The sequence below is a fragment of the Ceratotherium simum genome, chromosome 26, assembly GCF_057802395.1.
Source record: "Ceratotherium simum simum isolate JZ-2026a chromosome 26, ASM5780239v1, whole genome shotgun sequence".
NCBI classification, from domain to species: domain Eukaryota; kingdom Metazoa; phylum Chordata; class Mammalia; order Perissodactyla; family Rhinocerotidae; genus Ceratotherium; species Ceratotherium simum.
Window position 1 is genome coordinate 16,189,369 of NC_141925.1, and position 24,548 is coordinate 16,213,916.

A 24,548-nucleotide genomic window follows, 5' to 3' on the forward strand; every position below is an offset into this window, starting at 1 on the left:
GAGAATAATGTTGCAATGAACATAGGGGTGCATAAGCCTCTTTGATTGTTGATTTCAGGTTCATTGGATAGATTCCCAGTAGTGGGATAGCTGGATCATAGGGCATCTCTATTTTTAATTCTTTGAGGAATCTCCATACTGTTTTCCATAGAGGCTGCACCAGTTTGCATTCCTACCAGCTGTGTATGAGGGTTCCTGTTTCTCCACATCCTCTCCAACATTTGTTGTTTTTTGTGAATGACTAAGTTTTTTGTACCACAGGGTAACTGTGAGAACTTATGAGATGGAAATCTCTCTGTCAAAAATATTTACACACGGCCTCAAAGATTTAGGGACAAGGATGGTCCTTGCAGCACTGTTTTCCACCAGGAGGGTTTAGAAATAATCTGAAAATCCATCTATAAGGGATATGGCTAAATAAAAGCGGGTACATTCGTACAATGACAGATCACGCAGACATTAAAATGGATGAAGCAGACCCATATGTACTGAAAGCTGTCCATAACAATTCATACAACCATACATCTGCATAATTGTGTAAGTGCTATAGCTACTGTATTTTGTTACTCTAAAAGGACACTTATTTCAAGATGCATCGTTATATGTGCCACTAAGAAGGGACAAAATTGGCCACCATACAATGCCTTTTATTGTAAGATGCATCCTTATTTCAGAGATTTTAAATTTGAAAAAAAAGTGCATCCAAGATTAGATGAAATGTGGTTTGTTTATATATTCATGTAAGAATATATGTATTTATGAAAATGCACAAAAAAGAGTCTGGATGGATATACACCAAAGGACGTAGAGGTTATCTGCAGGGATGTAGGTGGAATTGAGGGGTGAAGGGGGTGAAGAGAAACTTTCACTTTTTAATTTTTATGCCCCTGGATTGTTGAAAAGTTTTACAATGAGTGTGTATTATTTATGTAATTTTAAACAGTATTTTTAAATGAAAAAAATCTTTTAATTAGATGATACCTATAAAGTGACTCATCGAGTACCTGGCACAAAGTTGGGGGACAACCAGTTTCATTCTCTTCCCTCCTCTCTGGTCAACCACCAAGAAATCATTCAACGAAGAGAGACAAAATATTGGGAACATTTTATGAACAACAGGTGTATTATAAATTTAAGGTGACATTGCTATTTATAAAAGGTTTCTTTTTGAAGGTAGGTAGTCAAATTTTTTATCTTCCATTTTCTGTTCTTCTGCAAAGACAATTTTTCTGTTAATTATAGACTATAATGAACTCTATAAATACCATACTATATAAAGAGATTTTGGGTTCTAGGCTTCCAGGAAGAGCATATTGATCAGGATTTTTCCATGTGCCTTTACTGCATAGAAAATTTAGGAAACAAATGACGTATTAGTCATAACCATAGGAAATACTTTAATATAATTTCAAAATGAAAGGAAGGTTTGCACACAGTCATTTTTTCATATCCATTCTACATACTGCTGAAGGAGAATGGAGACAGGCCTGTTCAGAATAGAAATTAACCCCCAAATCATCTGCAAAGAGGAAATCTAGCTTGGAAATTTCCCACATTACAAACAGAATAGGAACATTGATACAAGTTGCATTTTTTGTGTTGCTTTTCCCCATTTTGAAACACAAACTGGCAATTTGCTATGACATAATGTAAGTAAAAAGACTTTTATACATGGAAAAGGGACATTTATATTAAAGGAACTGGGGGTCATAGATTTCAAAGTTGTAAGAGACTTTGAGAGTCACTTAGTCCAGCCCACTGTCCTATGCAGGAATCCTGTACTATAATCTCCATGGCTGTGGCTCAGCTTTTGCTTGCAAGCCTTAGGTACTGTAGAGGACTCTCTGTTTAACTGAATGATGAAAGTGTAGCGGTAAGCCTTGGGTGTCAGGGGAAAGGGACAGCTAATACAATCTGTAGGGTTCAAGAATACTTCCTAGAAATGGCAGACATTGTAGGTTGTTTTATCAGTTAGAATGGCTTTTAGCCACATGTAATATAATACTTAAATAATGGTGGCTAAATAAGAAAGACAATTATTTGATATAACTAAAAATATCCAGAGAAAAGCTATCCCAGGGCTACTTCAGTGGCTCAAGGATATCATTAAGGAGCTAGGTTCTTTTCATCATTCTACTCCGCCCTTATCAACTTGTTAGTCTTTCATGCTTAGGCTTATTGCTCCATGGTTGCAAGATGGCTGCCAAAGCTCAGGGAATCATGTCCTCACATGATCAAGTCTAAAGACAGGAATCAGAAAGTTCACCAAGGAGGGAGAGAGAGAAAGAGAGCTCTTTTCATGTCATTATACTTTTATCAATGAGGACCTAGATGAAGCCCTCTAGAAGACTTCCCCTTACGTACAAATGGATAGAAATAGATCACATGTCTCCCTAGCTGCAAAGGAAGCTGGAAAGTGAATATCTTGCTTGTTTAGCCTCTGTAGTGGGAGATGGGCAAAAGTGAAGCAGTGTTGAAAATTACTCCTGGGTTAGCTAATTAAGTGTCTGACTTAGTTACCAACTGTGCCAGCTATTAATTCCTCACTTCTTTCTTGATTTGTTCAGGATTGTGATTTAGGGGAGGATAGGTCCTCTCCAGTCCCAAGAGATGAATCGTGATTGGACTAAGAAATTCAATTCCTCATGCCAGTTAGGAATGAGGACGGGATGCAGTTCTGGCCAATGAGATGTGAGAAGATATCTCCCGGAAGTCTGGGGGAGCTTCTAGGAGATTTAACCCCAATCTTAGAAAGGAAGGGATACGCCCTCTTCCCCTCTTTCAAAATTTGAACATTTTTGTTTGAGATTCTGGCACCCGGAGTTACTGCAGCCCTATTAAACCATGAAAGAATAAGTGTAAAGACAAAACTCAACACGCTGAAAATGGAAGACTAAGATAAAAAGGGCACCTATCCATCTGAACTCTGGTACTTCCTGCCTGCTTACTTTTTATTACGTTTGATTGTTATCTTTGATTTGCTCAAAAAAGCAGATACTGGGGTAAAGAGCTAATATGCCCCCTTGCTGGAGGATGCAGTATCAGAGAACAGGTGTGAGGGAGAGAGAGCGTGAAACAGGGAAGGAGGAAGGGCCAATATGAGAAAGCATTATCAAGTTGGCTACCACTAAGTGTGACTGTCCTCTAGGATGCCATGTCACTGCGCCTCGGGACAGTGCTTCTGGGGGGAGAGGGGGACAATTTATCCACCAACCCTCCCATTGATCAAAGATCTGCCTATGATGTGTTCATTGCCTCAAACTTCTGGGTTTGGCAATGCGTGGGTACCAGCTCAGGTCCACACTGTCCAACAGCTTGGTGTTAACAGGGAAACCTTGGAAAGGAGATGAGAAATGTGTAGTCCAGGTGCAGGGGTGAGTTGAGGTACAGTCAGATCACATCTAATTCTGATGGAATCTCCAGTGATGGATAGAAGGAGTCAGGAAATATGGTGTCTAATACTGTCCATCCCTTGCATCGATAAGATCCTCTCTTGACCTCCACTTTTGAAACCAAGATGCTGTTACTACTTCTTTGACAGAAAAGGTACAAGTCTGATTAATCACAGAGTCCCCTTCAAGGTGGTAGCCAGATAAACTCTCTGCAAAGACACAAAGCAAGGGAGTTTGTGAAACTATGATCCCTGCTGTTGCAGCTGGTTGTGAGCTCATAATTCATATCCATTATCTCCACCTTCCACTACCATGCTAGATTTCTCTGGGCCCTGTTGCCTTGCCCTTGTTGGGCTGTGGTTCCTGAAACTGCCAATTTTCTATTGTCACAGGGCATGGAAGCACCAAAAGACGCCCCAGTGAATTTTTGCTGCCCCCATTTTGTAGTTGCACCTCTAGTTCTTCATGTATTCGGAATCAATGAACCTCATCAGTGCTGTCACCCCTTTCCTTGGCTGCTGGCCCACTGGCATGAGGAACCCAATGTACTGATAGGATCAGAGTGGCACATAAGAAGGATCTAACTCAATAATAAATATCCTGTTGTTTAAGCCATTTTGAGTTGAATTTTGTTTTGTCCTGGATAAAGCATCCTCACTAATGCCTCAGAGGAAGTGACAGCTAAAGTTGAGATCTGAAAGAAGAATGAAAGTTAAAATAGGCAAAGGTGACGGGCAAGTAGGTTTCAGGGAGACAGAAAAGCACTCAGAAGAATCCATAGGAGAATAAAAATGTGAAGTGTTTGTGGAGCTTAAAATGGTTCAGTATGGCCAGAATCAAAATTATTTAAAAAGTTGCTTGTTAAAGCTTCTTGTGTAATGTTGGCAACTCGCAAAGGAGAGGTTAGTGCCTTCGAGAAACCATCATTAGGAGAAAACTTGGGTCGCTAAAATAACAGCTGAGGTTGCCTTGAGAATTAAATAATATTGGCTCATATCCCTAACAACATCTCATGCTATTGGATTAGTCTTCCCCAAGATTTTCCTCAGTTGTATAGTTTATGTTCACACTTCCAGCTCTAATTTCCATTACTATTTGGGGCATTTGTCTTTTGCTTTCTGTGGCTGTGCTCTTCTCTCTTCTCTGCACCAGACCAAATATGCAACAAAGATACTTTCCCTTCCTCTCCAAAATTCCAGTCTACCAAGGGAGCTGCATAAAGTCAATATTCACTTAATATTTGGGGGAGGAGAGGTAATAAAAGGGGTTAAAGCCAATGGCTGAAGAGGACATGGTTATTGTAAGTTCCCTCTGCCAGACCTGCCAGAGTATAAGGGGACTTCTCATTGGCAAACATCATTCTTCAAGTTTCCTGTCTGCAGCCGTGATATTATCCTTCACCTCTAGGAATATCCTCACATCCTCGCTACTCATCTTGCCCAACAGCTTCCAAATCCCCCCTGTATTGTTATACAGAGACTCAGCTTGTCATGGATGTCCTGGTCCTTCCAGACTCCAAGGACCGTCTTTCCACAACCAAAATTGTTCATCAAGATGGTTTTGCTAAACAAATGCAGCCCTCTCCAAGAGTCTCAACTCTTAATTTGAGAATTGTTTTATCCACACTTCATTTGAGAGAGAAGGAAAACCTGGGAGTGTGAAGGAGTTGATCAGGGGAAGTTGCTCAGTGAGGATACTAATCCTTAGCTGAGTCTCAAAGGTGAAGTTGCAGTTAACTAGAGAAAGAGGTGAAGAGAGAACATTCTTCTTGAGCAAGGACATTGAGACATGAGAGTGGTGAATATCTGTCCACTTTGTCTCCCTCCTCCTCCTCCTGGAGCATATTTTAACCTTCATCAAATCATTAGAGCCAGTGGATGAAAGAAAGAACCCTATGGACCTAATCTGAAAGGACACCAGTCCAGAGACCACCAGCCATTGTCTCTAACAGGGGAGAGTTCCCTCAAGCTGTGAATGTGCTCACTCTTAGGGTGGAAATACAGTAAGATGCATTGAACGTTCCTTTTAACTTCCATCCAGCTTTCCTACAATGTGGAGGTTAAGTGTACAGACCTTGGAGCCAGGCTGCGTAGATTCAAATACTGGCTCAACCACTTGCTAGCCGTGGGATCTTAGGCCAGTCACTGAACCTCTCTGTGCCTAGGTTTCCTAGTCTGTAAAATTGGGATAATGATAGCACAGGGTTTTCTGAAGATTAAATAAGTCATGTCTATGTCAACTGCTTAGAACAGTGCCTGTCACAAACTAAGCCTTTATTAAATATTAGCTCTTAATGCAAATCCTTAACTCGGCTCATTGACAATGCTGGTGACTTGTGGTGCCTCATGTGGGAGCCATGAAAATTAGCTCTGGTCCAGGCAACTTCTTCTACCACACAAGTTGTTATAGTGGGAAATGGAAATGGATCTGATGCCATCAATTAATTTAACGGACATGGCTTGCCTAAATCAGACTTCTATTGTTTATAATGGGAACAAAATTGGGAACCAGAAGCATGGATATAAGAAGAAAAATCATCTTATACGTTGCAAAGGAACACCCAGCTGCTTTACAGACCAGTTATCTGCTTGCTGAGGACATGTTCTTTAAGCTTCCTTTGGTTGCTACAAACTGTGATGCTCAAGGGAACTCCAAAATATGCTGATGCCTGGGTCCCACCTCCATGAATTCTGATGTAACTGGTCTGGGATGTAGCCTGGACTTTGGGATTTTTAAAAACTCTCCAAGAGATTCTAATTGTGGCCAAAGTTGAGAACCACTGTTTTAAAAAATCCCACTAGCAGACCACACCCTAGACAAATTCAATCAGAATCACTGTGGGTGATTGGTGGGCATCAGCATTTTTAAGAGCTCTCCTGGTGATTTAATGTGAAGCCAGTGTTGAGAGCCACCATTCTCGAAGTTCACTGATTTGGGTCTAATCTCAAGTATTGCTAAGGATTTGCTCAGCGATGTCTTGTCAGTTTTATAGCTTGCAATGACAAAATAAACACATCTATTTTTAAAAAAGAAAACCTTTGTTACTGAAATTTCTGCTAAACCCTCCTCTCCCAACTTTGGCTTTGCAAGTCTGATGTTGTATTTATAATGTGATTTTTGGTAATGTGAGATTCCTTAAGATCACAAATCTCATGCCGGTAATAGTAATGGACTGCTTTGCTTTGATCTCCCAAATTTACCATTTTTCTGGTAAAATTATCCCCAGAATTTTCTTTGAAGAACCACTTTTCTTTAACTTTTAGCCTATGTTTTTTGCTTGGTTGGGTGAGAAGAAAGAGGTCCTGATTAGTCAAAGCCAATTGGCACATCCCCTCCCTGTGGGTGTAGTGATTGGGTCTAAGATGAGCACGGGATCACTTTCTGGCCAATGAAAGTTGAACTCAGGTTCATCTGTTGGGAAAGAGAAGCTTCGTCTCGGTAGGACATGAAGCTGTGAAGGTGTGAGTTCTGGAGCTGTTGAGAGCGTCCGGGCGGTCTGAGAATGAAGCCCCCACACAGAGGAGAGCTGAGCAGAGAGTCGTGGTGAACTTTGCTCTGTTCACTTAGCAAAGCTCCTGAAAACAGCAAGGCCAGATCATGCTCCACTTTTTCTCTTATCTGAGTCAATGAATACTGTTTCTGTGAAAGCCAGTTTGAACTAGAGTTTTCATTTAATCGCCATGAGGCGTCTAACTGACATAGCGGAACAGAGGGAAGAATTTTAAATAGCACGGTTTCAGCTTTTAAAAGGAATTTCTTGGATACTTCTTTATTTGGTCCTTGCCACGATGCTATGGAGTCAGAGTAGCAAGGTGCTAGACTGTCGTCTCTGTGGGGACAGGAAACTCGGGTGCTTTGCTCCCTCTCCTCGTCACCTGACACAGTGCCTCACACGTGGCAGACACTCAATAAATAATTGTTGAGAGAATGAGTGAATTCAAAGTGTTCACAATGTGGTTTCAGCCTTACTCAGGACCCGCTTTTATCCAAAATGATCCATTCACCATTCCTTGAATGGGCCTGCCATTTCTAGGCTTTTACATGAGTTATTCCTTCTACCTTGAATACTTTCTCTGCTTCCTCTGCCTGTCAGATCCTATTCATCTTCAAGACCCGAGATAAATGTACCTCCTTTATGACGCTCGCTTTGGCTCTCACCAGTTTGATAGAATGACTTTTCACTCTTCAAATTCCTGTGGGGAAGGTGATAAAGACTCAGACCGGGGTTGGAATCTCCACTGTGTCACTTCCCAGCTGTGTGACCTTGAGCAAGCCATTTAACTGCTGAAAGCCTGGGTTTCCTCAGTACAAAGTTGACATTAAGAAACCTGCCAACCTCAGACGCCTGCTGTGGAGAGCAGGTGAAACACAGTGTACCAATTTTCTGTGGGTTCTAACACAGAGAAGATAGCAATTCTAAGAGGTACTACTATTATTGCTGTTTTACAGGTGAGGCATGGTGCAATCAAGTGACCTGCGCCCAAGGTCAAATGACCATTCATACACTGGTTCATTTATAAATCGTTATTTATTGAGTGCCCACTATGTGTCAGCACTGTGGGTGCTAAGGATACAGTGGTAAACAAGACAGATAAAATCCCTGCTCTGATATTCAGGAGGGAAAGTGGATCTGACATAAACAGATAACCGTGTGTGTAATGAATGTTACAAACGGGAGGTGTAGGGTATTTCGGGGGGAAATATCAAGAGGTTGGAACTTAGCCATAAGACTTCCCTGAGTTATGACGTTTAAACTCAGGTGGGAAGAGCATGAGGCCTCTTCCCTCTGTTACAAAAGAGCCAGGGTCAGGCTCTTCCTGTCCCTGCTGATCCTGGGGCTCTGGCTGGGGCAACCTGGCACCCCTTCTCTTCAGATCCCTGTCTTGGCCAGCCCCAGGGGTGTGTGGCACCCCCTTCCCTATAAGGTGGGGAGAATGGGAGGAGGACAGTTTTCTTCATGACTCTGGCTTGTCTGTTTCTGGCTCTCCTTATCAGTGCTGCCAGTAATTACATCCGTCCCTTCACCCGCCTCTCCTCTCTGACAAGACTTCTGATGATACTTCATTGTTCTCTGAAATTACCTTCATGAGATTTTAAATAAAAATGAGTAATGGGGTCTCACAGCCTCCACATTGGCTCGATGCAATTTTTCCTTCCTTCCCTCCACACCACAATCAACAATGTCGAACAGCCCCTGCTCAAAGACGAGCTTTCCGAGAGGCTTCTGACAGAGGATGACTGAGATTGAGGGGTTATAAATGGGCAGCATACAGTCTCTTGATGCACACAGTAGTTAAAAAACCTGGGAATTTCACAGGAAAATCCACATTTCTGGCTTCTCCTGAAAAGTCAGAATTGGCAGTACCATTCCAACATCTCCAAATGGCAATACTCAGCTGCAGTTAAGTGGCGGCTGTCTCCTTTAGATGGGACATGCAAGCTGCAGTTCACCTCAGACCCCCTGCTCCAATTGTATCCCTAGCCCAGCTGCTTCAGTCATCTACCATACTTTCTGGGTCTCTGAGAGCATTTAAGTTTGCATTGAATTTTAATTTGGATTTAAAGTAAATCTGGCACATTGTAAGTGAATTAAAAGTAGCTATTATTAATAGTAATCATGGTAATAATATTCAAAGAGTACAGCCCTAGGGCAGGATAAAAAAAAGATATAGGACCTTTTCTGCATAGCAGTTGGGTAGGAATAGTGATAACTCAACCAAATATTCGAAATGATACCCTCCCTTCTTCCTAATCAACACTCCTACCTTAGAACATTTCTTAGTAAATTGCACAACATCCATACCCATAATAGAAACAGAGTATGTTGCAGCTAGGTGATTATTATTATTTACCATCATCACATAATTAGACATAATTTCAATAATTGCCCAAATGGAAACTACATGAATAAATATTCCTTAGGAAAACACAAATTAATGAAAAGAGAATTCAAGCTGGTGGTGAGATCTGCAAAATCCAGAGGGCACTTTCCGTTTAGGGTCAGGCCAGGGTGATATGCACAGAGGAGAATCATCAGGCATATGGAACAGCCAGGCATTTGGGTCTTCTTGTGAATGGATTCAAGGCAGTGAGTTTTCTCTGGGTCAGTCTCTAGCAGAGTGGCTCTGTCCATCAGTGAGGGGGAATAATAATTTAGCTGAACTTGAATCTGTTTTCTACTAAACTTGTGAGTGTCCTTCTGCTCCAGCTGATTCCTTCCTTCCATCCTCCCTCCCTCCCTTCCTCGCTCCCTCCCTTTTCTCTCTCCATTCAACAGTCATTGAGCAGCTGGCCCCTTGCTGTGGGCACTGTCCTAGGTGCTGATAATACAGTGGGGCACGGGACAGGCATGGAGCGTGCCTTGTTGAAGTTTATGATGTAGACCCTCCTCCCCTTGGCTCCTGGGAAATTAGATTTAGTCTGTCATCCCACACGTTCTTGTTGATCACCTACTATGTTCCAGTCAGGGACCTAGGTGCTGAGTAGTTTCTGCAGCAATCAAGTCAGATATGGCCTTCCTTTCTTGAAGTTCACATTCTAGAGGGAGGAGGAGACTGATAAAATAAATCAACAATCAAAGTAAGAAAATAGCAGGTACTGACAAGTGCTATGATGAAAATAAAACAGTGTTAGAGGTATCTGAGGAGACGCACTTACCAGAGAGCCTGGCTTGTGGACACTTAATAAAGGTCTGTTCCTGTTTTCTTCCCTATCCAGACAACTACCTGTGATCCCTCCCTTCTCAGTGGATTCCATTATTCTCTCCCTTTTTGTCTTGAGGTCTGCAGTCAGAGAAACTTGGCTTTGAATCCCAGCTCTGCCACTGTTACGTGTCCTTGGGCAGTTTGCTTAATGTCTCTGAGCCTTAGTTTCCTCATCTGTAAAGTGGGAGTAAGGTTGAACCTGCCCCTCAGGACTGAAGTGAGGAAGAATGAAATATCGCATGTAAAGTACTTATGCAATGTCCAGCACATGTTAGGCACCCAGGAAATATTTATTTTTAAGTGAGTGAGTGACCTGAATCCTACTTGTGCTTTCAAGATCAACTCAAACCTCACTTCCTCTGTGGAACATTCTGGTTGCCTCCCCCCACCCCCATCACCACCACGGTGCACTCAGTGCCTTTGCTGTTCTAGGACAAAGTTGTACATTGTTGATTTATTTTACCTGCTAATTGTCTGTCTCACCAAACCTATCTAAGCTCCTTAGTCTCTTTGGTAACCCCCACTCTCATGCACCTAACACCCTACTGAGCCCTTGGTAGGCAGTCAATACATGTTTATTGATTGACAACATGCAAACAAGTTGGTTTTCTTTGTCCTGTTGCTTAATCATTTTCTGCAGACCAGGTGAAGGGGAGACCTGTGTGTCACGGTGTTAGGTCACATTAGGAACCCCCTCACTCCTTACAATGATGCTGACACTCTCGTGTGTAAGGCTACTAGGACTACAGCCCTCAGATTTATAAAGACTGAATGCAGTGGATAACATCCACCTTTCTTGCATGAAGGAGAAATAAAGGATAATCGCACAGCTTTCTTCGGCTCCATTTGTGTGTGTGAGGAGCGTTACACTGGCAGTAATTACAGAAAGGAAAAGAAATGGAATAAGTACCAAAGGAAGAATTAATTGTACTCAACCTAATTAAAATCCCATAGAAAGAATTCTTCTCTTATTTGGAAAGGTGATCTAAGATGACCTTGAAGTCATTGTATTAACCACTGTACTTTTCATTTTAAGGGGAGTAAATGGCAGAAAGATCATTTGGGAAAGGCAACCCTTCACTTACCTTTCAGAAATTAAATGACCTTGATTTCTGAACCACTTCCTCCCAATGAAATTAAATTGCATTGAACCCTGTCAGTTAACAAGGGGAAGATAATCAAACCCAAGGAGGAACTCACCCAACTGATTCCCTGGAAGGAGGTGGGGGCCTTGGGGAGGAGAAGAGGAGCAGAGAGTGAGGGGTTTGGGGTTTGGTCAAAGTTGATTGAGTTTTTCATTTTGTTTAAAACAACAACAACACATTGAAGAAACATAACCTTTCTCCCCGGGTGGTGTTTACACTATATCATGTGTCTTAATGGTGGAGAGGGATTTTTCTACAGTCTAGCACTGTTTAGAAAATTTCCAGGCAGATTATCTGCCCAGAGAGAGGTTGCTGCTATCAAGACATAAAAGCAACAACCACAATCGCTATCATTTGTGTATTTCTGATTGTACCAAGCCCTTTGTACACATTATCTCATTTAATTCTCACAACTATTCATACTAGCTGCTATTTTACTCCCCATTTTGCAGATAAGAAAACCGAGGCTCAGAGATGTTAAGTAATTTTCCCAGAGTCACAGAGCTTAACTGAATGGCAGGGCTGGGGCTAGAATCCAGGTTTTCCAGATTCTGAAACCACCATGGATCTTTTGTCTCAACTAGGCCAAACCCCCTACAGTGTGTTTTTCTCAGGTAAGATGTCAACGATGCTATAATCCCATGTGGGAGGTGGCTTTGGCCCCTACCACTCTGGTTTGGTAATCATTATATATTCTGTTACCTGTACTCCACAGCTGCTCAAGGTGGTTGTGTAGTATAAATTGGCAGGTGTGTGAGAAATGCCTTAGGTAAGGTCAGAGGAGACCATATGACTCTGGCCCTCATGGGCTGATAACAGCTTATCTATCCAAATTCAGAGAATAGAGCCAACAGCTGACGTAGCTAAGGAGACAGAGCAGCACAGTACAGTCATTGTGGGTGCCGGCTCTGCGGTCTGACCACCTGAGTTTAATCCTGGATCCACCACTTCGTACTTGTGCAACTTTGGGCAAATTAAGCTCTTTCTGACTCTGTTTATTCATCTTTGGAATGGAGAAAATAATAGTTCCTACTTTATAAGAGTATGGTGAAGATTAAATGAGATAGTTATATAATTATCATATAATTATATAATACAGTTAAGTGCCTAGTATATATTAGCTATTAAGGTACAAAATTTGATCCCTGGTCATGGGAAAACCTGAGCTTCTGGAAGAAGGTAGAAGTGGTCAGTTCACAGGAAAATGATCACCAAGAGAGACTTGTTTAGGAACAAGTTGGGCTTGAGCCGGCAGGAGGAAAAGGGAACTAGGAGCTAGGAGCTAGGCAGTGGATAGGTCCACAGCACTCGCTGCATTCTCAGCAGATGTCCCAGGTAGGTGTCCATGAGAGAAGCCCTTGCTAGGAAAGGCCAGGCCAGAGGGAAGGAGAAAATGCAACTTAGGAGAATCCCTATGTCTTTCCATCCTTCAATCCATCCATCCTTCCATCTTTCTATCCTTCTACCCTTCCATCCATCGATCCATCCATCCTTTCATTCCAGAGTCTGCCGTCCTTTCTAGGCTTCCATCCATCCTCCATCTTTCTGTCCTTTAGTTATTCCATCTGTTCATCCATGCATCCCTTCTACTCACCTATCCTTTCATCCCCAGTGCAGCATAGTGGTTAAGAGGGTGAAATGTGGAGGTGGAGAGCCTGGATTCCAATCCTATTTCATTTACTACTCGCATGAACTTGGACAAATGTCTTAACCTCTCCAAGCTCCAAGTTCACCACTTGTAAATTGGGACTGTCTCCTGAAGGCAAAGGGGGGTGACTGGAGGGTTTTGAGCAAAGGAGTGACACAATCCTATTTGTGTCTTTTCAAGTTTTCTCTGTCTGCCGTGGGGAGGATGGAGGGAAAGGTGGGGCAAGATCATGCACAGGGAGGTCAGTTGGAAGGTGTTGCAATTAACCAGGGCAAAAGGTGATGTAAACATGAGCCAAGTAATGACAGTGTCCACTTATTATGGGCTTGGGAGGTGTCAGAAATAGTGCCATGTGCTAACCTTAAGAGTTAGATACTCTTTTATTATTTCCATTTTACCGATGTGGAGAGTGAGGCTTAGAGAGTTTAAGGGACTCACTAGGATCATGCAACTGCTAAGGAGCAGAGCTAGGATTTGAACACAGATCACTAGACTTTGACACATCCTTTGCAGCTCCAGGCTACCCCCTGTGCAAGGACCGCAGAAGCCAGGATGAGGAAGAGGGGCTAATTCCAAGAGACATTGCTGATGTCAAAGCAGCAAGATGACTTGACCAACTGATGGAGGGAGGCACAGGGATGCTGGTAAGCTGGCTCTCTGGGAAGAGAAAAAGCCCTGGTTTATAGTGTTTGCTGTTTTATACAGCATAAATACTCCCACCATGGCTGATTTGAAGTTACTAACATGATGTCACTGAATATGTAGCTGGGAAGAGACAGTGAGTTTAGAGGGAAAAGCCAAGGATGCCTCAGGAGTTCTCAGCTTGTAGCTGAGTACAGGGAACTGTGGTTAACTGTTTCAAGGGGGTTCTAATTTTTCCTTGGGTCAGATGCAGTTTTCAGAATTCCCTGAAAGTTGGGAAACTTGCTTATTGTCACAAAATTCTCAAAGCATTTCAAGGTTTTCATTCTTATATCAAAACCCTTATGCTACATAAAAAACTCCAACATCCCAGTGGCATTTTTTTTTTAATAATTTTATTTATTTATTTATTTTTCCCCCAAAGCCCCAGTAGATAGTTGTATGTCATAGCTGCACAGCCTTCTAGTTGCTGTATGTGGGACATGGCATCAGCATGGCCAGACAAGTGGTGCGTCGGTGCACGCCTGGGATCTGAACCTGGGCTGCCAGCAGCGGAGCGCGTGCACTTAACCACTAAGCCACGGGGCCGGCCCCCAGTGGCATTTAATAATAAGTCAACAATAAGCATATATTGAGCTCTAATGTCTGTGGCTTGGCCAGGGCCTGGCTGATCTAGGCTGGGCTTGACTCAATGGCTCTGCTCCATGTGTCTCTCCTTCTCCACCTGGGACCAGCAGGCTAGCCCAGCTGTGGTCACATGGCAATGGCAGAAACACAAGATAGTACATCGAAACACTCAAGGTCTCTTAAGTCTTAGGCTTGTAGCTGGCACCCTGTCAGTTCCACTTCATTCTATCAGCAAAGCAAGGCACATATTCGGAACCAAAGTCAAGGGGTGGGGAAATATATTCTGTCCTTTTAGTGGAAGGAAGCACAAGTTCCATGGCAAAGAGCATGGATACAAGGAGGTGTTGTGTCATTGAGGCCAATGATTCCATCCACCACAAGGGCGTCTCTCTAAGTTGTCTGTGGGCAACAGTCAGACCATTTCCTCCCCCAGGGTATGTCTAGCCTCTGCCCCACCTCTGTTTTTCCTTTACCTTGGTGGGGAGAGGGTGGGAGAGCCTCAAGGCTTGGGCCTCCTTGCTTTCCTCCTCTGCTGCTGGGAAGGCTGGTTTTGCCTCACAGTTGAGACCTGAGTATTACGTCATCCCTCCTTTGCCATTTTGACAAGCCAAGCGACTTTCTCCCCACTCAGGGTTTTGAGTGAGCCCTTCTGAAAGGTGCTGCAGATGCAACTTTCCCTAATGCATCTTAAAATTAGTGCCCTTTTTTTTTCTTTTCTTTTTTTTTTTTTTTAGAAATAAGCCTTATTTATACCATACACACTACAAAAAAAGGAAGATAATTAGGAACACACACTGCAATCAAGCGTATTGGGTTCGTTGGAATCATTAAACTTAATTACTTTCGTTTGTTATTCCTGGGGGCTATAATATCAGTATTAAATGCCAATGGAATCTGCTGTATGTTTGATTTAGCTGAAACAAGGATTTGTAATTTACTGCCTCTCCGAGAGATTTTTATCAAAGCGAGGAAAGTGCTGAGTGCCTCTTGCTTTTCATGGGGCCTGCTGGAAAACACCTTTGCTGAAAGACTGGGATGTTGTCTTGCAGCCTGTCTCAGTGTCCTGCAAGATTCTGTCCTTTTAGATTCCTGCCCATCTCCAGGTGGAATTAACCACAAGCACCAACCCCACATATTAAGCCCTTACACTGGACAAACCTCATTTAATCCTCACAATTACCCCATTTTGCAGAAGAGGAGACTGAGGTTCCAAGAGATTAAGTAACTTGCCTGAGGTCACACAGCTTGTAAGAGGCAGGTCCAGGATCTTTGCTAATACGGAAGGGTCCTGAGTTTGGGATTGGTGTTATCGCTTCTTTTGTGGTTCCCAAATCTTGGTGTTGGTTTGTGCTCCAACTTCTTGATAAGTCTTATCAAAGACATCTTGATAAGTCTTATAAATCTCTCAACCTCAACTTCCAATAAAAGCCAAGATTCATGAACATTTGCCATGTGTCTGCCACTGTACTAAGAGTTTTAACTACCTTGTCTCAGGCAATCCTTCCAATAATCTTATGCTATAGCATATGCTTAGTATATGTTGTTGTTATTATTGTTACCATTACTATTATACATCAATACATCTACGTGTCAGGCTGATGGCAGCATCTGCATCAGTTAGGAGTGTGTTCAAATCCAGGTTATAGCTGCCCACAGTGATTTCACCAAATAGGGCTTTATTTTCCCACATAACAACAAATCCAGAGCAACAGCCTAGGCTGTTATGGCTCTTCATGGTGCCATTAGAGACCCAGACTCCTTACAGTTTTTTCAGCTCGTTTATCCTTAGAGGTTGCCCTTCTCCTTCGTGGTTGCAAAATGGTTGCTCCACCTCCAGACATTGCATCTGTCTTCAAGAGAGGGAAAAGGAGAAGGTGAAGGGCCAAAGGCCAAAGCACCCTCCTCTGTAGGTTCCCCATTATTATTTTTGCAGGGTCACCCTCTCTGAGGTCTACTGCCAACATCTCTCTGAACAGCAGTATGTTATGGGGTCACTCCTCACTCAAAGGAGCCTGGGAAAGACATTTTATTTTAGTTGCACATGTGGATGCTATGAACAAACTCAGGGTTTCTATGGTAAAGAGGAGAATGGCTATGAGCAGGAGAGGGAGAACTAGCTGTGTGTGGCACAATATCTTCAGAAGAATAGATCAACAGGCTTTGCTTATGCAGTGCAGGCTGAGGTTTTTCTCCTTGAAAAGCTTCATTTCACTCTCTATTATTTCCTTTAATCCTCACACAACCTTTTGAGGAAGTTAGTCCACTTTCGTTCCGAGGCGGTCTCAAAGAACGTTTTCCTGGTCAGTTTTTTTCAGCTTCAGAAATGAGGACCAGGAGGAGGGGGAGGGGCTGTCTCTGCCGTGGACAGACCTGAGCAGAGCTCATATCTCCACACCCCCACCTTGACTGCCCATCATCAAACAGGGATGGCAGGGTGGGGAGAGCCTTTTGGACTGGGAATTGGGATGGAGGATGGGTGGAGATTTAATTATGCGATTAGCTAGGCTTGGAGTCAAAACTCTCAACATGCTCCTAATTAATTGATCAGATGCACCACCTGCCAGCCTTCTCTCCTCCAAAGGCTCCCAGAATGCACTGTAGGTGCAGGAGGGAGCATGGAGTCTACTCCTGCTTGGGGAATTGGGGAGTTCCCCATTAAGTGGGTGTGCAGTCAATTAACATATGAGCCCAGGGACCCTCAGAGCATGCCTTATAATGTTCAATTAGTAGAGTAGATGAGGGCTGCTGGGAAGAGAGAGCTGTCTTAGTTTATTGATTATGTGTGTTGGGGGAGGGCGGCACTTGGTACACAGCAGTAATTGCCAACAGCCATTTCCAGCACAGACAAATTCTGTATTCCAAGGAGGAATAGGTAGGAAAACAACAATAGCAACAGAGCTCAATGATGATAACTGACATGTGTCTGTAAAGAGTTTTTGTTTGTTTAGAAATTTTTAATTATAAAAATTATATATACTAATAATATATATAATAGCATTTCTTGAGTGATACCATGAATGACACACTGTGCTCAATGCTTTATTATGTTATGCTACTTAATGCTTATAAGAGATTATGAGAAAGTTAACACCCTATATTTCAGATGAGGAAAGAGAGGCTCAGAGAGGTGAAGTGACTTGCTCAAGTCACACAGCTAAGAAGTGGAAGAGGAACAAATTGAAGCCAGTTTTGTCTGACTCCAGAGCCTGTACCTTTAAACATTAGTCATTCTATCCCCAACTCATGTCATTTTAGGAGAATTGGGTCATGCTAACAATTATAAAGAAAGTAACCATCCAGAATCCCAACACTGAGGGACAGTCTGTCCCTGATACACTAATCTTTCCTCCCACTGTCTTCTTGGCCTCCAGCCCCTTTCTCATTTCCCTTTCATCCCCCCCAACTCCCCTTCACTATCACCAGCACTGTTTAAACCAGGAATAAATAGCTGATGCAGGCAGAGCCAGTTACATCTGTCTCTCCTCAATTTAGAACAGAGTCACAGAGACCGTTAGCCGGGGAAAGGGAGGGCTGCTGAACCACAAAGGCATGTGGACCCGTTGTGAAGGGTCCCAGTGTGAAGTCCATGATGGATCTTGTGTGAAGGCAGAGGACAGGATGAGAGGCAGATCTGAGAGAGTGTTTGGTTCTGATACAGAGCGAGGTGAGAGAGTACCTAAGATCGCAGCTCTTTGAGGCCAGCCTGAACTGTCCACAATCCAGTACGTACAACCAACCCTCTTTTAACTTAAGCTTTCTTCAGGAAGTTTCTTCTTCCTGGTAACCAAATGCTCCCTGACTAAAGTACAACTACTGCTAACATTTTGGAGTGTTTCCTTCTAGTCTTCCTTCCTTCCATTCTTATCTATAACCCCAGATGCAGAGAGCTCAGTTACTCATAATTCCCAGATCATAGCTCATAATCATCATTGGCTTATGAAACACCCCTCTTATTTTATTTAGTTTCCCCCATTCATCCTGTCTCTACGCCCAATCCTCTCTCTCCCAGGTTTTAATGTTTTTTTGATATACATTCCTAATATATGTTTACTTATAAAATCTGCAGGGTTGATTTTTGTGTGTATATGATTTTAATATACTTAAATGGTGGCATGTAATAAATCTTAATCAGTTTTCTTCCCTTTTTTAGATTTAACACTATGTTTTTAAAGTTCTGTCCCAGTTTTTCTCCCTATGTATCTTCTCATGGTTTAAACCATCTTTTGTGTATAATTTCAGACCCACTTTTATTTTTACTTAGTACTCTAATGAGAGGGAGTTTTGTTTATTTCAAGGCCAAGTACCTAGCTTTCCACCACACACTTTTCTCCTAAGAACTCATATTGGAGAATAGCTTCAAAAATACCCAGTGTTGTGAGGTTGTCTTCTCTTCAAGCCATATAAGGAGACGTTTCTCAACTCTTTCTCCCAGTTTCACTGAGGAAGATGATGGAATGAATTGACAGAGAGGATTCTGGGTCTGAGATCTGAATTCTTTGCTCTTCTGCCTGGATGGAGAGCTGGCTAGCTGGTGGGGATTTTAGGAGCTGGATGACTTCGTGGACTTTACCCAAGTCTGAGCTCCAGCCTCTAGGAGTTCTAGGAGATGAGATGGGTGGCTAGATTAATTAGGGCTCTTTTGATTGAAATGGTGGAAACTCAATTCAATTTGGCATAAGCTAAAAAGATCACTTACTGGCTTGTGTACCTTGACAGTCTGTGGTAGTGCAGGTTTCAAGCTAGGCTGTATCTAATGCTGAAAAGGAACTGAAAAGGGAATCAGAGACAAGTCTCTCTCCATCTCTCGGCTCTGCTTAGTCTGTGTTGATGTCATTCAGCAGCAAGTTCTCCCCAAAGAGAGGCAGGAATGGCCATGGACAGCTTCAGGCTTATACTCCATCTCCTTAGCAACCCAGCCAACAGACAGCACCTCTTTCCCAACGATTCCAGCAAAGCCCACAAATTCATTCCAATTGGGCTGGGATAGATCACATGCCCGTCCCTGAACCAGTCACTGTGACTGTGCTGGGTCTGGGTCATGTGAATGGGATCAGCTCCATCTGAGCATGTGGATGGAGAGAGGGAAAGGGATACCAGTGTTCCACTACAAGAAGAAAAGGGAGTGGACGGTGGGCAGGCGATAACCGATAGATATATAACAGCATGGAACCAGGGCAGTGCAAAAACTCCTTAAAGTGCACATCTAGGGAGTGGGAAGAGTAGGAACGAGACGTAGCAGGTTGCAGCAGGTCAGTGGGGACCTTGAAGTATATTAGTTATTATCCAGTGCTAACCCTGCACACAGATCCCACACCCATCTTAAAGGCAAGGGTCAAAAGGAACTGGAGAATAAAGTGTAATCTTTAGATCCAGACAGACCTGGGTTCAAATCCGTCTCTGTTTGACTCAGTGAGCTTCATTTTCCGTAACTGTAAAGAGGAGATTCATGTGTAAATGCAAGACAGTGATATAAATACAGCACAGTGCCTGGCCCGCCACAGACTCTCAACTGTTATGGTTATTTCCTTTCCACTCTCATATACCACTTATCACCATGTGTCAAAATCTTATGTTTGCATATTTATTTCCTCATTCTATTGTGGATACTTTAAAGGCAAGAGCTGTGGGTAACTTACTTCTGTTCCACCAATACTTAGAACATAGTAGGTGTTCATTAAATATAATTAGGTAAATAAACTTTGCTTATTTGGAGTCTGGCTCGGGATTAATTAGAGGGGTGGCTAGTGACAAGAATGACCCGGATAGTACCATTCTTTGAGAAATTCCATTTTAACTCTCATTTTAACCTGGACCAGAGCTTTATATCTGCACTTTAAGCCAAATCTAAATCCTACCCTGGATGCCCCTAAATGCCCAGTCCCTGGTGGACACTAGCCAGACCTTGGGGTTGACGTAGAGAAAGGTCAGCTCATAGTGAAATTGGGGAGGGTTTCCATGTGAGCAATAGCCCGTGTGGTGTTTTATGAGAGCCCGTATAGAGATGAGTGCTCTTCGTAAATTTAGCATGGCAAGATTTTAATAAACGAGGCCATTGGGATGTGTGGGGTTTTATATATCATGCTTTGTATTTATATTCCTATCAACTTTCCTCGCTTAAGCAATATATTTATTATAGTCCATTTCACCATTTCTCACAAGATAGATACTGTATCATGTCAGACAGATATAAGTGGGTGGGCGTGGGTCTGAAATAATGAAAAGGCTGCAGAAAAATTTGGAGCAGAAGGCATGGGAGTAGTTTATGCTTTGGAAAACCATTCTCCGTTTTGCTCAAGCAAGTGGGACAACGGTGGGCCTGGGTGTCTTGCTGTGTGGTCCTAGGAAAGTCACCATCCCCCACCCCCAGCCCCTAGTTTGGGCCTCAGTAAATGAAAGACTGGAGTAATCCTCTGATACGCTGAGAAACCTTCAAGACTGTCTCATTCCTCTAAAATGCATACAACATTCTGTACCCAACATCGTCACATTACAGAAGCCTGATTGGTCCAGCTTGAATCAAGTGATCTTCCTCCAAACCAATCAACTGCAAGGTCAGATTGTAACCTGGTGCCTCTGACTGTGGCCACATTAAGATGAGGGGATGAGAGGGAGGGTGGAAAGGTTTCTAGGATAAGAAGAAGGGGCTTTTGCCAGGAGGTGGATCCTCTAGGCATCATATACAAAATGGTTTTGATCAGTGTCCTCCTTTTCCTCTCACACTCCCACTTAGCCCTTGAAAACATCTCCTTGCTGTGGTTTCCTAGGCGTGTAGTGATCTGACCCCCGCCCACCGGTACAGACGTGCCTGTCTCCACTTCTCAGTTCGCTTTCTTAAGTTCCAGACATACTGAACTACCTGCAGGCCCCTGACTCTGAGGTTGTCCCTCATGCCTCTAGACCTTTGTACATACTGTTCCCCAGGCAGGAATATCTTTCTTCCTATTTTCACCTACTGATCCTCAAAATAGCTAACGGATTGTCTAGTTCAGAAAACTTTCCCTGACTCTCCTTCTGCACATCAACTCCCTCCACCAAGCTGAGGAGCTGTTGGTTTTCCCTAAAGCATCTTGCTCATATTCTCTCTCTGTTTCTCTGTCTCCACCTCTGTCTCTCTCTCTTTCATGCACACACACCATATATCCTTTGCATTGCAATTATCTGTCTACTTCTCTGTCCCACCTATTAGACTATGAGCTTCTTGAGGTCAGGAACTACCTCTTATCTCTTAATCTTCAACACCTAGCCGAGGACTCAACACATAGGAGCTCAATAACTGTTTATTAAATGATAGAAAGGCCTCTAGAGCTGAGCCCTTCACAGATCATAGGGAAGGTCTGCAATTAGAATTCAGAGCTAGGCACCTAATGACGCAGGGATTATGGCCATGTAATATTTAGTGGAAATTTTTCAACAAGAGCTTCTTTGGTTTCTATTTAGGGGAATTATGTTAATGAGCCATCTTGCAAAATCCCTGAGAATCATGTTCCAAACTTACCCCACTGGGTCTCATTTAGATGTAAAGGATAGCAGAAGCACTCTGGTAATGAAGACAGTTTCTGGCCTCAGGTTAGCATGTGCTGCCTTTATTGCACCCCAAGGACCTCCTATCAGCTGGACACAAAGACCAAACTCAGCAAACCACAGCCTTGGGGCTTTTCCAAGTCCACTGTTACCTTTCCCATTGCAGTTACTAAGTTGTCCCACTCTGAGGCTCCCTGTGTGTTTAGTCCACTGATCATCTTTATGGTGCTGTCTGACATTAATGTCAAGTATTGATTCTTTGACTCTGTCTCAACAAATGTTCACTGAGTGATCCCAGCGTCTGGGGAGATAGGAATGGGGTCACATGGAAGCTTCGGCCTTCAAGGTGTTGACACATGAATATCAGCCAGAAATACAAGATGACAGGAAAGAATGTGCAAAGTTGCTGACTTATTTGTTCGATCTATCTTTCTGTCATGTAGGGGGCATCTCTGTTTACCCACTTAGTTTTAGTAGAATGTTCTTGCAGGACTCTGACTCCCTGACCACAATGGCTTAATTTAAAGTGGCCATTGGACTTCCCCAAGAATTGGTCAAGCGAGCCAGTCTGCCTCCAACTGTGGGCATTGTAAGATGTATAATTCAGGAGCTGTCACATTGAGAAAGAGGTGACACGCAAAGGGAGCTGAGATGAAGATGGAGGGAGAGTCTCTCCTAATTCTCCTTGTCCTGAGGCCCAGAGTGTCCCTGCCTCTCATGAGGTTTCATTGTTAACCATGTTTCAGGGATTAGGTGAAGCGATAAATTGCCTAACCTTGTTAAAGGTAGTGATAATTTTCTCATAATATCCATTCTTCCCTTCTTCTTAAAGACCCCTGAATTTTAGCTGTCCATGTGGCTGCCCAAAATAAAGACCATATTTCCTCCTTGCTTCCTTACAACTGGGTGATGATATGTCTAAGCTCTGGCCAATGAAATGTAAGCAGAAAGTTTGCATGTAATTTCTGGGTTGTCCCCTTGAACAAAAGGGTGATCTGCCTCTGCCTGTTTTACTTTTCTCCTTTCCTGCTGACAGGAATGTCGATGTGGCCATAAACTACCTTACATCAAAAGATGTAAGGGGCCAGCCAGGGGCTGGCCCAGTGGCACAAGCGGTTAGGTGTGCGCGCTCCACTGCGGCGGCCTGGGGTTCGCTGGTTCGGATCCCGGGCGCGCATCGACGTACCGCTTGTCAAGCCATGCTGTGGTGGCGTCCCATATAAAGTGGAGGAAGATGGGCACGGATGTTAGCCCAGGGCCAGTCTTCCTCAGCAAAAGGAGGAGGATTGGCAGATGTTAGCTCAGGGCTGATTTTCCTCACACACACACAAAAAAAGATAGGACAGTACCCAAGGGATGATGGACCAACAAGACCACAAGAAGCTGGGTCCCTAACATCATGGACCTGGGACTGCTTACACCAAGACTATTACACGTCAGAGAAAGAAATCTATTTTATTGAGCCTCTGGTGCTCTGGGTCTCTGGTACAGCAGCTGAAATTATATTCTAAATAATGTAGTGAGTTTCTGTTGCTTGCAATCCCGAATCCTGAATAACTCCATTATTTATTGAGCACCTACTACATGCCAGGTTTGGAGGGTACAGTAAAGGAGGAAATAAACCTGGGCCCTGCTTTCATGGTGGTTACAGTTTAGCAAGGGGATATGGATGTAAATCAATTAATTACATGAAAAGCTTTATTATTACAATTGGGACCAATGCGACGAAGAAAAAGATACTCCGAGAACAAATACCACAAGAAGCTGACTGACTATGGACGTCAAACATTACTTTCAATGAGAAAGAGTTTGTCAAGCCAAGATGGTGGACTGGGGGAGGAAACAGCCTCTGTAGAGGCCCTAAGAAGGGAAAGTGCTCCTTCAAGGTTCAAGGAAGTTGAGGGAACAGGTGCAAGGCATAAAGATAAGGCTAGTGAGGGAGGGAAGAAAGTGACCCAAGGTGATTGGGGGGTGGCAGGGGCCAGATCCTGCCTTAACATTTAAGTAAATGTTAAGAGTTGGGGCTTTATCTTAAGAGCAATGGGAAGCCATGGAGGGCTTTTAGGCAAGATCAGATGTGCGTTTAAAAAATGTAATTCCAGATGTTAGTAAAGAATGGATTGGGGGATCAAGAGAAGATGTAGGGAAAACAGGAGGCTACTGCAGTGGCTCTGTCAAGAGATGATGGTGCCTTAGATTAGGGAGGAGGTGGCTGAGATGGGGCATCCTATCCTGCAAGGTTCTGAGAATTTCTCAAAGATGTCAAGTCCAAGGCTGTGCCTTTAACTCTTCTGTAATGGGTGCCATTGTCTGCCACCCATCCCCCATTCCCTCACCCACCCCACCCCTGCCAGCATCCAGTTGCCCCTTCCTAGCAGACCTTTGCTTTTGATTACCTTCCCCTCCCTGACCCAAGCACGCGCCTTGAAGCTGAACCCAGCCCCAGAACAAGGAGTGAATCTGATTGGTCTAAGGCTAATCCCACTCCCCAGTCAGAGAATGGTTCAGAATGAGCATGTGACCCCAAAGTAGCCAATAGGACATGACAGGAAATTTGCTAGGGATATCTGGGAAAAGTTAGTTGACAGGTCCTAAAGGAGAGTAACCGGAATAAGTGACCTCTCTTCTTGCCCCCAGTGATTGTCACCTGAAAATAAAGTAATACCAACCTGAGAACACCAGCCCCGAGGATGTCTAAGAGAGAATTGAAAAGAACCTGGGTCCTTGATAACGCTGCTGAGTGGCTGAATCAACCACTCCTGAAACTCACTTTCTTTGGGACACCCTGTAGGGAAGATGAGACAGGTTGCAATCACTGAGGCCATTTTGAGCCCTGAATTCCGTTACTTGCAGCTGCAATCGTCATAAC

The 24,548-nt window shown here is 43.4% G+C and overlaps 1 long non-coding RNA gene across 6 annotated transcripts in view; it reads left to right on the forward strand.

The window, feature by feature from the left end:
* The window catches only part of LOC147913575 (uncharacterized), a 213,599-nt gene that overhangs the window by 100,267 nt on the left and 88,784 nt on the right, over nucleotides 1-24,548 (forward strand). For 2 of the 6 annotated variants that reach the window (XR_015548535.1, XR_015548534.1), the window contains one exon: nucleotides 13,403-13,533. The exons of the other annotated variants lie outside the window; for them this stretch is intronic. This is a non-coding gene — a long non-coding RNA (uncharacterized LOC147913575). The remainder of the gene's footprint in view (nucleotides 1-13,402; nucleotides 13,534-24,548) is intronic. 6 annotated transcript variants of the gene reach the window in all.